Here is a 14678-nt window from a genome sequence, read left to right on the forward strand (position 1 = left end):
TCTCAGAAAGAGTGTGTGGGTTTTTTTTCCTGATTCTAGGCTCTCTTCTCTCTCTGAAAGAAGAGTCAAGTCAAAACTAAAACACCCACACAAAACCCAAGCCGTAAGGCGGCGGCTGTAATGTAAATAAACGCAAAATAAGGGCAAGACCGTAAAATCATACGGCTTGCCCGTAAAATCATACGGTCCTTAGCTACAGTAACTCAACTTTAGTATATAGTAAATTAAGAATTGATTATTTTTGGTATGGTAAATATCTGATTGGGGTTATTATCTTTTGTTATTAAACATGTGTTAGCTTTTCTTAAATATCTAGCTATACTAGAAGCATCCAGCCCCTAATCTAGAGTAATACACGTTGCCTAATCCTCTCCCTCCAGGTGTCCCTCATCGATTTCTCTCGAGCATACCAGTCAGTCTTTCTTTCTCTTCTCTTTTCTATTCTTCCTCTTTCCCGCAAAGAAATTGGTGTTCCTTCCCTCACTCAAAGGCTGTGTTTGAACAATAGCTCTCAAAGGATTTCTTTGATTCCCCTTGTCTAAGAGTCTCTGAAGTTCTCCAATTGAAATAGGCACAGCTTTATGGCTGCAAGTGGCTGGATTGCGATAGTAGATTGGGTGTTTGCCTTTGAGCTCGGATTGCTTCGGCGATGATGTAAAGTGGATTTGCTGTCGTTTGAATTGGGTGATGGTATTTGGAGTTTGCTCGAGTTATCTCTTGAAGTTTTGGCTGCTGATTGCTTGGACTTGAGGTAGGGAAAACAAACTTTTCTTTATAGCTTTGATTCTTATTTAATATGTGATTGGGATGATTGTATTGGAATATCTTCTGTGCTACTTTTCTGGGAGTGCAAATTGATAAGCATAGTACCCTTGTCTTATGTCAAATATAAATTTTATTGAGTTTCGATGCTCCTTTGATTCAGGGTAATAAGTACCCTTGTTTTGTGTCTAATCTTGATACGATAGCCTTGAGTATCTTTGTTGGAATTCATTGAAGAGCAGACAATGCTATTTCCCTGTCCAAATCCTTCCGATCATGTGGACTGCTGGTTTCTATCTGATTATATCATCTAAAGTGGTTCTATTGAATACTCGGTTTGTGTCTATTTGTTTTATTCTACTGCTTTGGGACTTAAAGGGGAACTGTATAGTGTTGTTCTGAGTTATTTCTGATCCTAGTCTTGTTGTTCGTTGGTGTTCATAACTCAGTTTGTACCAAGCTCCTCACTTATACATAAAGCTGATTCTTGTTTTGTTCTCTACAAGTTAAAAGGAAGCTTTTTAAATATGACTTTACTTGTAACAAAAGTTCAATTCCTTGCTTATTCTTTTGGTCCTGAGTTCCTTTCGAAAAGGGTTAAACAATATAACTGGGCTTCTCTCTTGCAACTATTCTACTCCTATGTTTTACTCATGGTGCCAATTATCCTATTTGAACTGATTTCTAAACATCGATCAAGTACTATTCTTTCTCAGAAACATCTGATTTCAACCGAGACTTGATACTTGTGCTATATCTATCTATATGCTTGGTCTTTTAACTCTGAAATGATATCCACTTTCGGGTTATTGTATGTTCAGACTTTCTTATCAAGTTGGTGTCCTATAAATATCCTTTTTGCCATATTTTTGTCCAAATTGATTCAGCCCTTATTTTAATTGACAAAGCATGTTGAAATACTCTCATACTCATGATCTGACTAATATGAATATGTATATCTCATTAAAGTTTTGTCTATACCAGATGATCTTCTACCTATCATAAAATTTATTGATTATAAAGGGTTTGCTCTTCTAGATCCTATTTACAAAAATATATGTGTTCATGCATTTTGGAAAGGTTAGTTCTCTAAAGTATTTCCTGTCTCGTTCTAGCCAAATGGTGAATTAAGTTGATTATTCTTGTGATTTCATAACAGCAAAGTTCCAGTGTTTTATACAGCCAATTTATTGACTTACTCTTGTTTTCAGTGTATAATCCTCATACCTAGAAGAGCTCTTATATGTTGCATACTTTCTACACTTTACCTTTTTAGAAGTGCAGTAAATGTTTCATGCACCCTTTCAATACCAAAGGGCTGTTTCGTTTCCAGTTTATATACTTCCATCCATATGGAACTATGAATTCTAAATCCATTTGTATATGGCTGTCCTTGAGTTCAATTCATACCACTTGACCGTTGTTAAAGGTATTCTTATTTCATTGGCTTTATTTTCAGTAAGATATTTCTATCTTTGATGCAACTCAATGCTTCCCATTATGGTTTTGAGTAAATGCCTTCTGTTGGTTTGTTTTTAGTATGGTTCTCCTCCATTAGTTTCATATGTTGTTATTTACCATGTTTCCAACAGTTTGGAAAAAAAAGGGGATAAGTTTCTTGCTACCGGTTTTGGTACAAAATCGTGTATTAGTATCTACGTCATGTTTCTTGGTATTAAAATCTGGTCTCCTATATGCAGTTTCATACAAAGTCCTCAAAGCAGTTCCATTTATGAAAATACAAAGTCCCATCTCTGATCAGTCTTTCATGAGTTTACCTCTTTCAAAATGTGTTCTTGTTGATAATAAACTAAGCTGCTGCTATAACTTGCAATCTTATCGGTGTTTCATTGATTTGATCTTCATAAAAGGATTTAGTCTGTTGAAATCCTGATTTTTGAAAGGAAAGATATTTGAGTTACATTATCATTTTCTGGGCAGATTCTTATTTCATTATGAAAAAGGGATTTCAAGTTTCTTTCTGATATCCCTGATTGTTCAGCTTGGCTTGGAAAGCGATTGGATTTTCAAATGTTTTTATTTGGTTAGGCCCGGTTTAAAGTTAAGTAGGGATTGTGACTCCCTGGGGTGAATAGACCCAAAACCTGATCAGGATACCGCATGTGCGGGGTTTGCTCGGTGGTATAGCTGGGTGGTGGGCTCTAACCGGAATTATAAGGATCTGCCAATTTCGATTGAAAGAAAAGTTTCAAATGAAGTCGCTGGAAGTTGTGGTTTGATAGAAAACAGTTTTCTGGGATTTGAACGTATTATATGAAGCTGAAAAGCTTTAAGGTTTCTACTATACTTTTATTGCTTTTGTAAGTACCTGTTATCTGTTAAATCTTTTGTCAAATGACCATTGATATCAGACTTTTACATGTTGATCCATATGATACTGAGCACTCTTTCCGTTGGAAAACTTTGATATCTTTAACTTCACTGATATATTTGAGGAGTGTTTTCCTGGTCATTCATTATCATTTTTGAATCAATGTTTCTTTTCTAAAAGTGCAGCAGCAACTATTTGAGTCTTTGCCTCAATTATGTAGTCATGTTCATTCAATTCATGAGCATTGAAAGCATATCTCCAATCTCTCATGTTCAGTTGGATATTGGATTTGAGTCTTAGTTATAAAGATTATTTTGTTGTACCTACTGAGCTTGTGAAGCTCATTCCCTATATTCTTGTGTTGTTTTCAGGTAGTCCAGAAGTGGACAAGTTAATGATATTGATGTCTTCTTGAGCTGAAGTTTTGGTATTATTCTGTGATGGTGTTGGCTGTGCTTCACTTGTGTCCGAGTGCTTGTGTTCTCTTGGACTGCATTGCGTTGTTATAATTAAATGGAGTATGTTGTTGATGTTACCTTGTTTTAAAAGGGTTAGAATTTCTATGTAGCTTTGAGATAGTAACCTGGTAAAGATTTGATACCAAATGTGATGGTTCTTCTAAAAAGTATTTTCCATGTACGTACAAAATGTAGAGTCGTATCCAGCATTCCTCTTATCAGATTTAATTATTCCTGTGTACTTTTGAAAGGATTCTACATTTATCCATTGCTACTGTACAGTGTTACAAACTTTGAAAGAGTGTAGTTGTATTTCTTGGGATGTTTATTGCTCAAGTTCATGTTCAATGTTGTTATTAGAGAGATTCCTCAGGCAAATATTTTGAATCAGTTGATTCTAACAAAATGATTATTCCTTCAAAGTTTAGTGGCTATTTCACTGCTCTTTATAAAAGATCCTCATTCCAAAATTTTATTCATAAAAAAAATAAATAATTCTAATCTTTCTTTCGATTTAAATCCATCACATTTAGTCATATCCTGAGGTCGGGGTGTGACAGAAACACAATTAAACTAGTAATATACTAGTATAACAGAGGTATAAGAAGCCATAATTTCTAAAACTTGGATATGACGGCTATAATCTCTAAAACTAGATCTTATACCAGCAAGAGAATCAGTATGTTAAGTGCTCACACAATACATGGACCATGCTACAACTTCGAAATACAACCAATGGAAGCTTGCATGAATTTAGAAAACAATAACCTAGAGGGATGCCTATCACAAAAACTCATAAAGAACCAAGTCAACTAATCCATTTCAAGAAGAGAGTCCCCAAAAACAAATTTATTTGTTGTAATTTTTCTGTGCCAGACTCATTTGAATCTCTGATTACATATAGTACCATTAAATCTAGCTGCCTACGGTACATCAAAACAAGAATTATGATTTATTTGCAGGATGTACTGCCAATGTCTTTGTGATTTAAAGAAGGTGGAAGAATTTACATCAAAACAAGAAGCCAAATGCAAACTGATGAAGGTTAAATTGACAACAAAACTTCTCCTTGCAATGTTTCCCAAATAAACCGAGTGATAGCGAAAAATAAGAAACCAAGGGGTGCAAAGATTTAGTACCATAGAGTTAAGGAAAAGTCACACCCCATAGAGTACCATATTTTCAGACAAATAACGAATGCAGCTTCTGAAAAAGTGATGGGGGGACACGATGTGAAGTTTGTAGTGAGGGCATATAGGATCAGTTGTAACCCTTCTTCTGCAACATCAGTAGGAATCTTGCCTTGAAAAACTAGCCAAAGCATGAGAATTGCATGAAAAAACGCCATTTCCAAATTGAGAAGTCATTCTGCTGAATGTTGGTCTTTTCAAGAAGAAAAAATGCTTGTAAACACTTCCCTTTTCCAAGTTTTATACCAATACATAGTAAGCTTGAAATCTAAGTTATGTATACAATAAAAATAATTTTTTGCTTAAGAAAAAGTCTCGCATTAGATAGTAAAAAATCCTAGACGTCGGTCCATCTCTTCTACATTTCTATACCTGAGATGAAGTCATCAAACTACAATGTAGGAGCATAGACTATTTCTATTACAAAAAAAATGTAGATTTACTTTGGTTGCTAAGCAGTAAAAGAAGAGATAGATGAAAAGATGAAGAAGACAACAATTTATGTAGTACTCAACTTGTTATATTACTGTAGCGAAAAACCATCCCATACATTCCCATTATTTTAAAAAGTAGCATATGCACCTTTTGAAATAGTGATCAACGGACTCGGTGTGAAGTTTGCAGAGAGGCAAAATATGATAAGTTGTATGAGAATTGCCTGGAGAAACACCATTTTTCCAAGTATCAACACCAGAAAATAAGAAAGAGTAAGATAGAATAAAACTCATCACTACACCCGCTTTCATTTGGAACGTACATACAGATGAGCGCTAAAATCTCAGAATCCCAACTGAGCCATACTAAGATAGAATAAAACTGAGCATACTAAAATTATGCAAAAGCCATATAGCTTGAAATCTAAGTTATGTACAATATACGGTTTAGCAAGACAATACAAAGAATAACCAGCCATAAGATTTTATCTTATTTTTACTTTTTTGGATATATGAGGGAAAACATGTCCAAAACAAGAAAAACACAATGACACCTCATAATTACAGTCCTAAGTCACACAAGTCACTTAACCCGGCCACCGGTGACAATTTGTGGTGGAGGAACTTGCGAAGGAGGTTGTTTCACTCCGAGCTAAGCATCCAAACCAAAATTTGAGAGCTTGTGAGCAACCTAATTGGATTCTCCATACACATGATTGATCTCAAAACTCAGAATAGTAGAAGTTAGAAATAGTTGATGATATAAAGTTTGTGAGGGATGCAAGTCATCCACACTTGAATGACTAAAGTAACTAAAACCTCACTTTCAACCAAAACTTGGGCATCTCCAAGCTAATGAGAAAACTCTAAAGTTCTGCTTGCTGTATGAAACCACATCATAGTTTGCAAATGAAACCGCAAACCCAGGTGCCAATATGATGCCTCAACACTCCCCAACACCATCAAGATTTAGTTTGTAGAAATTTTTAGAAGGCTTGCTCCAGCACAGGCTGAGAGTGTGACCTTTTTTCTAGACTAATCCACTTTGAGAAAATCAGAAGACCCCTATTTCTTGATAGCCTTAATATTAATCATTTTACTATGATGAAAAGAACTGCTGCAAAGGAACTAATATCTCCTAATCCTTATTAGAATTTTTTTTAAAAAAAAAAAATGGAAATCATCATCAAAAACAACATTTTTTTCTCCATATAAACTAGCATGTGTTCACAAAGACTGAACAACATTTTAATCCACCATAGCATATTTTCTTACAATGAACATTGGCAAAAAGTCATTCTAACCAGTCAACCTGCATAGTCCTACTCCTACAAAGTCGAGTTGGCTTTATTACTTAGGTAGACAACATTGAATCCTGGACTTCATACTCTCTTAGCTGAAAGCTTTGAAGCATCTGCAACTTGTCTTTACAACTTATATTATAGCTTATTAAGGTGGTCATACCTCTTTATGTTATGAATGTGACACGAAGGATGTATGGTACGTGTTGCTGTTCATCCATGCATTTTTCTTAAAACACCTATCACTACCAGAAGAAAGGCTTTAGCTGACGAAAATAAAAAAACTAGGCCGACGAATTATTTTTTCGTCGGCTAAAGTCCATGTTAGCTGACGAAATTTTCCTTCATCGGCTAATTTAAATTTTCGTCGGTTGTGGTCAACTTTAGCAGACGAAAATTTAATTTTGTCGGCTAAAGAATTTTTTTCGTCAGTTATAGTCTGTAAACTTTAGTTGACGAAAATATAAAAGTTTAGCTGACGAAATTAAAATATCGTCGGCTAAAGTGCCTTATATTTGCAGATCTGGACAGCAGCTCATCTAGGAAAAAAAAACGGGAGAAAAAGTTTGGGTGTTGTCGAAATCTGTCCATAATTAGTTTTGGAGCTATATATAGATACGTATATGTGTATATATGTTGATTTTGAGTTTTATTTGAGTTGATCGATTTTGAGTTTTATTTGAGTTGATCGATTTTGAGTGTGATTGAGTTGATCGATTTTGAGTACGTTGGATGTATATATATATATATATATATGTTGATCGATTTGGTTGTTGATTTGATAATATATATGAAGTTGTTGTTAATAAGTAGTAGATATATATATATATATATATATATATGTTAATTAATTTATAATATTGTGTTGATGGTATGAAGTTGTTGATGATATGAGTTGATGATGATTTTGTGATGATGTTGATATATAATATTGTTATGTAATTATTAAGTATATATATGTGTTAATTAATTTGTTATTAATTAGTTGTAGTATGTAGAATACTAAATGAATTGAGATTTTATATATGAAATTTAATTAATAATTAGTTAGAGTTATACATATATATTTTGTTATATTTTTAGGATATGGATAAGAGTTGGATTTCGCTTCCAAAATAGGACAAAAGATATGGTAAAGGAGTTATGAATTTTCTGGAATATGCACTGGCTAATGCTAACAGGAATACAATTTTCTATTGCCCGTGCACGAAATGTCAGTGTCGCAGCGATATGCATCGATTTGCGATTGACAAAATATGACAGCACCTGAAGAGTAACGGGTTTTGGGAGAAGTACACATGTTAGTTATATCATGGTGAAACATCATCAGGGGGTCCGTATGATCATGGCCAATTTTCTGAGACGGGCAGTACATCCAACGATCCAACAACGACCTTCATCAACGACATGTTTCCTTATGAGAGCAGTGTATGCGCTCAAGGACAGTATATGCCTGAGCCGGTGCAACCCTTCCCTAGAGCTGTCAACACTGCTGGTATTGACAAGTACAACAAACTGCTTGCTTTCCAACAGACCCATGTGTACCTCGGTTGTTAGAAGACCGTTTTTGAAAGTGTGATGAACGTAATGAAGATTAAAGTTGAGACAAAATCGACCGTGAAGGCTGTTGATGATTATCTACAGTACACTGCTTCGATGCTGCCCCACGATCATCGTCTTCCTACCACTCATCATAAGGTCCGATGTATCCTGAAAGATCTTGGGCTTTCCTACATCAAGATCCATGCAAGATATGACTGTGTTCTTTTCTGGGGTAAAGATCCAGAAGGGAATGACCTTGGTGGCCTTGACGCATGTCCGGTATGTCACACTGACAGGTATAAGCTGACTCCTGCAAGCAATAGGAAACCTGTGAAGGTACTTTGGTATTTCCCGTTAAGTGATAGGTTGGAGAGATTGTACATGTCTTCACACACGGCCGAAGCTATGAGATGGCACGCTGATAGGGAATTGCATGATGAAGATACCCTTATACACCCTGCTGACGGGGTGGCTTGGATGCATATAGACAGGGAGTTTCCTCATTTTGCGTCAGAGGTCTGAAATGTGAGACTCGGGCTCTCATCCGACGGGTTCAACCCTTTTGGCAACATGAGTCTTCAATACAATGTATGGCCGGTGATTTTGGTACCGTACAACCTTCCTCCATGGATGTGCATGAAGAAGGAATACAATATGTTGAGTTTGTTGATTCTGGGGCCCGATTATCCAGGGAAGTGTCTCGATGTGTATTTGAGACCTTTGATTGAAGAGCTTAAGTTTTTGTGGGACGTTGGTCATCCCACTTATGACAAGTACATGCACGAGATGTTCCAAATGTATGTCATGATTGTTGGTACCATCAGTGATTTTCCTGCCTGTGGGATGTTGTCGGGCAACGTTGTTAGGGGATACAAGGCTTGTCCAGAGTGCCTTAGCGATGTGGGGAGCAGCAGTCATTGCAACAAGATATGCAAATTGGGTCACCGTACTCTACTTCCATATGATCACGAATGGCGGTTCGATGCATAAACATTTGATGGGACCGTAGAAAACGGTGTGCCTCCCAGAAGATGGATGGGGGGGGGCTTAATGAGTACGATTTTGGGCAGCTCAGCAATCATCCCAATATTGTGGCGGCAATACCTGAAAGACCCGACAGGTACAAATTCTAGACACATAAGAGCATATTCTGGGAACTCCCATACTGGAGTAAGCTGTTGATCATGCACTACCTAGATGTGATGCACATAGAAAAGAATGTTTGCGACAGTGTGGTGGGCACAATGCTGAATTTGGAGGGGAAGACGAAAGACGGTCCTAAGGCGCGCATTGATCTAAAAAAAATCCTTATAAGAAGACATTTGTGGTTGAAAGAAGGAAAGAAAAAAATGTCTCAAGCTCCTTACACCGTGAAGCCTGATCAGAAGAACGTAATTTTTAGGTGGATGAGTTGTGTGAAGTATCCTTTAGGTTACGCAGGAAATATAGCCCGGTGTGTGAACTTCCGGGATAATAAGATATACGGGTTGAAGAGTCATGACTGTCATATCCTGCTACAACGTCTCTTCCCTGTTTTCATTCGACCGTTCCTTCCCCGTCAGGTGGTGGAGCCGTTAGTAACATTGGCAAGATTCTTCCAGAAGTTATGCACACGGGAAGTGAAAAAATCTAACCTCCGGGAAATGCAAGAGGACATCATTTATATCATGTGTAAATTTGAGAGGATATTTCCTCCAAATTTTTTTGACATCATGCCTCACCTGATGATCTATCTTCCCAAACAATTGTTGCATACCGGTCCAGTACACTACACTTGGATGTATCCCATGGAAATGTACGTTTTTTACTCCTGAATTCCTCAATATATATACTTGTTCAATAATCTTAACACTTTGCAACTTGATTTATAGGCAACTTGGAGACTATAAAGATTATGTGGCTAATAAATCTGCAACTGAAGGATGTATTTTTTACTTATTTATTAATATATATATTCTTCATCGAATTTTTAAACATAAGATACAAAATATAAAATACAAAATAGAAAAACCTATATCAAATCCTATTGAATATATATATATATTTAATTGAATTCATATTTTTGAACAAGTATAATTTCAAAAATATATATATTTCACATTATATTAAGTGTTTAAATTTAAGCACGAATATAATGAAAAAAAAATGGTTTCAACAATATTTTTTTATAGAATAAAGACAAAATAATCTAGAGCCTTAGATTTGAGAATGATAAGATTGAATTTTTACTTTTTCAATATTGCCTCAGCCTTGAATTAACGAGCAACATTAAATGAGTGTATCCGCTCATGCCTTAGCCTTGATTCAAATTAATATTTTAAACAAGATGAGCGGTAATTTTAGATCGACGAAAGGTTCGAAGGGCCAAAGGTCCAAATCATCTGAGGGAACCTCTAGCAACCCTCAAACGTTGTTTCGGGGTCCCATGACAGCCAGACGTGCGACCCTTCTAGAGACGGCGCAGAGGCAGCCAGAGGTGCCCCCTTCATCGAGGCAGCGGGGCGTGTAACGACCTGAACCTAGTTTTACCAGTCAATGAACGGTAAAAGGTTGTAAGAATTAATTTACATTCAATTTGTTTATTTAGAAAAAAAAAAAAAAAAAAAAGAAGGAGACGGGAAGAGTACGTAGAAGAGGGGGAGGGGGACTTTTTAACGTTAAAGTGGATTTGGGAGAAAGAGGGGGGTGGGAGGAGAACGACCGGAAACTTTCCGGGTTCCTTCGGTGGTGAGAGAGAGAGACAGAAGAGACGCTGCCCCCCCCCCCCCCCATCTATCCATGACTGCCTTGTAGATCAATTCAAGGTGTATAAATCCCAGCTAGCCAAAAACAGTCCGTTTGGACCTGTTATGGTGTCCCGGTTCATTCTCCCTCCTTCGGTCATCTATTCCGGCGAGACCACCCAAGTTTTGTTGGGGTTTTCTAGCATAGTAAACCCTCTAAAGGGTTTGAGTCGATTCAAAACGTGGATGGAGAATCAAAGGAAACTTCGAATCCTAGAGTTTTGATCTAATTGGTCTCAAGGTAATTTTCTGACTTTTACCTTGAATTGGTGTTTGTAATAGTTACAGAAGTTGCAGTGGGTGTTACAAATGGTATCAGAGCGGGGATATGATCTCTGAGGGTAAGAGCTTAGCATTTCCTTCTTGTTTCCTTCTTTGGTTGGCTCTTATTTCTCTGCTGCTGAAATTTGGTTTGGATTTCTTTAGTTAAAGAGAAATCATGTATGATTATGTTCTGATACAGCCTTCAACTTCCTATTATTTGGGGTTACTGACTTGTATTGTAATCGGAAAAAAAAAATTATTATTACTGCTTATTCAGTTTCATTGCGGCTGAGCTTTGTTTTGCATATGTTGTAAGTCATCTGAGAATCCATGTCTTTTAGTCCATGCCTTGAACTTTTAGTGGAAAACTTGATAAGGGCATTTCTATTGTGCTGAAATTTTGTTTATTTGGTTGAAATGAGAAGCACAATAAACCTCAGAATTGCATTGTTTCTGTGAGGTTTTATGTATGAACCTAAGGGATGATGAGTTATGAGGATAGATGCTGTGCATGACTTATTGTTGATTGTAACTAAAGCACTAGAAGGCTGGCTTTTAGAGCAACCTTCAGGTATATTACTTTAATCTGGGTGTATAACTATATGCTTAGCATCTGCATATATTTATTAGTTTGGTTGTTTGATACATTATACCTATTCATTCTGGGTACTTTCTGGTAGTGTGTATGTTGTATCTTAATTAGAGAGAGTTTCAATATATATACAAGTTACTGCTTGAATCATAATTATACGTAATATGGATTTATGATTAGACACAGATCATTGTGATCGATATATTAGGTGGTTTTAAGACTTGTTTGATATATTCTGTATATGGATATATAGCGTGCAGCTCTGAGCTTTTCTGGTTTGTTACGTCGCATGTTGAAAAAAAAAGAAGAAGTTTTTTAGGGATGTTTGACTAATCAAGATGGACATCTAGATTCTGTGTTTTGATCATGTTATTTGACTTCTTACTGCTTCAGTTGATCTGTTGACTACATGAAAGTGTTAGTGCATGATTACACCACTGGATGTCCTCAGTGTTGGGAAATCTTAAATCATGATTTTAGACTTCTAGAGCTTCAATGCTTATATGCCTTATATCAATGTTGTCATACTTTGTAAGTGTTTTGTGAGACTTATTAGAGATTAAGGATAGCAGACTTTCCTATCCTCTGGTTGGAATCTACAAAGTATGGAATTGAAAACTTATCCCATTCTAGCGTTGGGCTTTAACATGAAGTGTTTTATGTTTTAAGTAATATCTTGATTAAGGTTCATCACCTAGAAGCTAAGCCAAATGACACTCTCTTTGCCACCAGAAATCAAGTTATCTTTTCCAAGTCCTTAGTCTTGTTATATGTAGTCTCCAGATAATTGAGTTATGCATAGACTTCTATATGGACTAGCATATTATGTGCTCAACTTGAGATAACTCCTAAGAGAAGTACAGTATAAGAAGGATGCATGTACTTTATTGTGATGGATTGATGTATTTATCATGATGAAACTACATGCTAGTACAGTGATTGTACTTCCAGAATTTAATGGTGTATATTGATCTGGGAAAGTAGTATGTAAGGGTGATCTATCAATGCAAGTTATTGCCAGGTTATCTATAGCAGCAGGTTATAATTACCTACTAACTTAGACCTCTTAGTGTAGAGGTTAAATCAGCCAGCTCATGCTAAAATAGTGATCTTACCATTGACGACATAAATTGATATTACTGTGATCATTATTATCATATGATAGATTTGTGTTACTGACTGAGAACTTGTATTAATAATCATGTTGATTTTCGGTGAAGTGTGTGGAACACGTATGTCAATTTTTTTTTTCAATAAGTATTGTATTGTGAAACCCGATGTTTGATTTTGTGAAATTTATTCGTGTTAATTACTCACAGTTTGAAATTGAGTTTATAAATGATGTGGTTCTATATTGTATCTGGAGTGATCGATGTCTTGTAGGGCCTCTGTTATTGTTCTTCTCTTTTGCTAAGGATCTTGAAGGAGGTATATCATATTATATGGCATGTAAGCAAGAGAGAAGCGGTTCTTTGGCAAGTAAAGACATCCCTTATAATTTCCGAATTGGCAGCCATGAGAATTTGGAGCATGTAATCGAGTTTTTTCAATTAATATTTCGGTATGTAATATTGACAATAGCCTTTGATTTCATTGCTGCTCACCCCAGGTAAACTATTGCTTGTACATAATTGATATGACTGCTATTGTAATTGATGAGTTGCTATTGTATAGTCAGTATTGATACAGACTGCTATGTTATGATCGTTGTGCTGGGATTTAATTATTATGTACAACTGTTAAACTTGTTCCTAATGTGTGTTGTTGCAGGGTGATTGCCCTTACCGTTTCGTGTGGGTTGACGGCTATTGGCGGTTATACCCTTTTGGCATGTCGTGTGGGGTGATTTACAGCTTCGGCTGGGTTTACAGTATGGGTGTGACCTCGTCTTGCCCCGGGGGCGTAGGATACCGTACTGGGTTTACCACTGAGTGCGGGGTTTAGTGTGGGTGCGACCACGTCTTGCCTAGGGGCGTAGGGTTATCACACTGGTTACGTCTAAGTGCCGGGTTTTACCACTCAAGTGTCGGGTTTACCGGCAATGCCGGGTTCGATTGCTGAGTGCCAGATTTACCACTGAGTGCGGGGTGTTTTTCGGCAGAGTGCCGGGTTTTACCGCCGAGTGCGGGGATCTCATGATGCCATCATGAAAATGTGGAAGTGATTCTCATTTGTGGGAGCAGGTACGAATTAATTACTTGTTAATATACCGTGCATTATATATATATACATATATGTTTTTTTTATTATTGATCGATCTATTTTAAAATTTCGATGGTTAAACTGCTCTATTGAATAAGCACTTGTGGGTGTTAAAGTGGAAGGCCAGTGATGGTCATGTATGTGTGAGTTTATTGATATTGCGAGACCAAGTATATTTGAGTATGGTGGATGAATGAATGAAAAGCACTTTTGGATGGGTAGGTGTGTGTGGATGAGTGAATGAAAAGGAAGGTTGGAGTGTGACCAGATCGGTAATACTTATTTATAGATGATGTGCAAGAGTAATGATTTGGCAGGGAGTTAATACTAGCCAATATACATGATTTTGAGAGATTTCCATGTAATTGTTCCAATGGAATACGATTTACTACTAGCTGTTTGTGGGCTGGCAATGCTTTTGGCTAAATACTATTATCTTACTTTCAAACTACAATGAGTATGTGTTTTGAGTTGATGTTGGTTACTGACAGTCTTTGATTTGGGGCAGTTGACATGTCATGTTTATTAAACATCATTCGATCTCATATTAGATAAGGATAGAAAGAAATGCTCAGTAGCCTACATGTATTGATTACATGCTCACTCTCAAAAGAATCTCTCCTTGACAGCTTCTAGGGTATTGGTGTTAACAATTGCAATCGGAAACTATGCTTTTGATCATGTGAGTGCTCTCTTGGTAGCGGATATATATGTCTCTTCTCAGAGTTTTTGGTTCATAGATCCTGAATTTAGGGTTGTGACGGAAAGGTACGTTGGTCGCATTCAACCAGTGTCAGGATGTGGAAATTTCGAGGATG

The 14678-nt window shown here is 36.6% G+C and overlaps 1 non-coding gene across 1 annotated transcript; it reads left to right on the plus strand.

Annotated features, from left to right (window-relative positions):
• The first annotated feature begins 340 nt into the window (after positions 1–340).
• On the plus strand, positions 341–3937 carry LOC101295035. Its single transcript, XR_184474.1, has 2 exons — positions 341–751; positions 3466–3937. It is a non-coding gene; the product is annotated as an uncharacterized LOC101295035 (transcript).
• Positions 3938–14678: the final 10741 nt, after the last annotated feature.

This window comes from Fragaria vesca, linkage group LG4 (genome assembly GCF_000184155.1).
Source record: "Fragaria vesca subsp. vesca linkage group LG4, FraVesHawaii_1.0, whole genome shotgun sequence".
In the NCBI taxonomy this organism is placed as follows: Eukaryota; Viridiplantae; Streptophyta; class Magnoliopsida; order Rosales; family Rosaceae; genus Fragaria; species Fragaria vesca.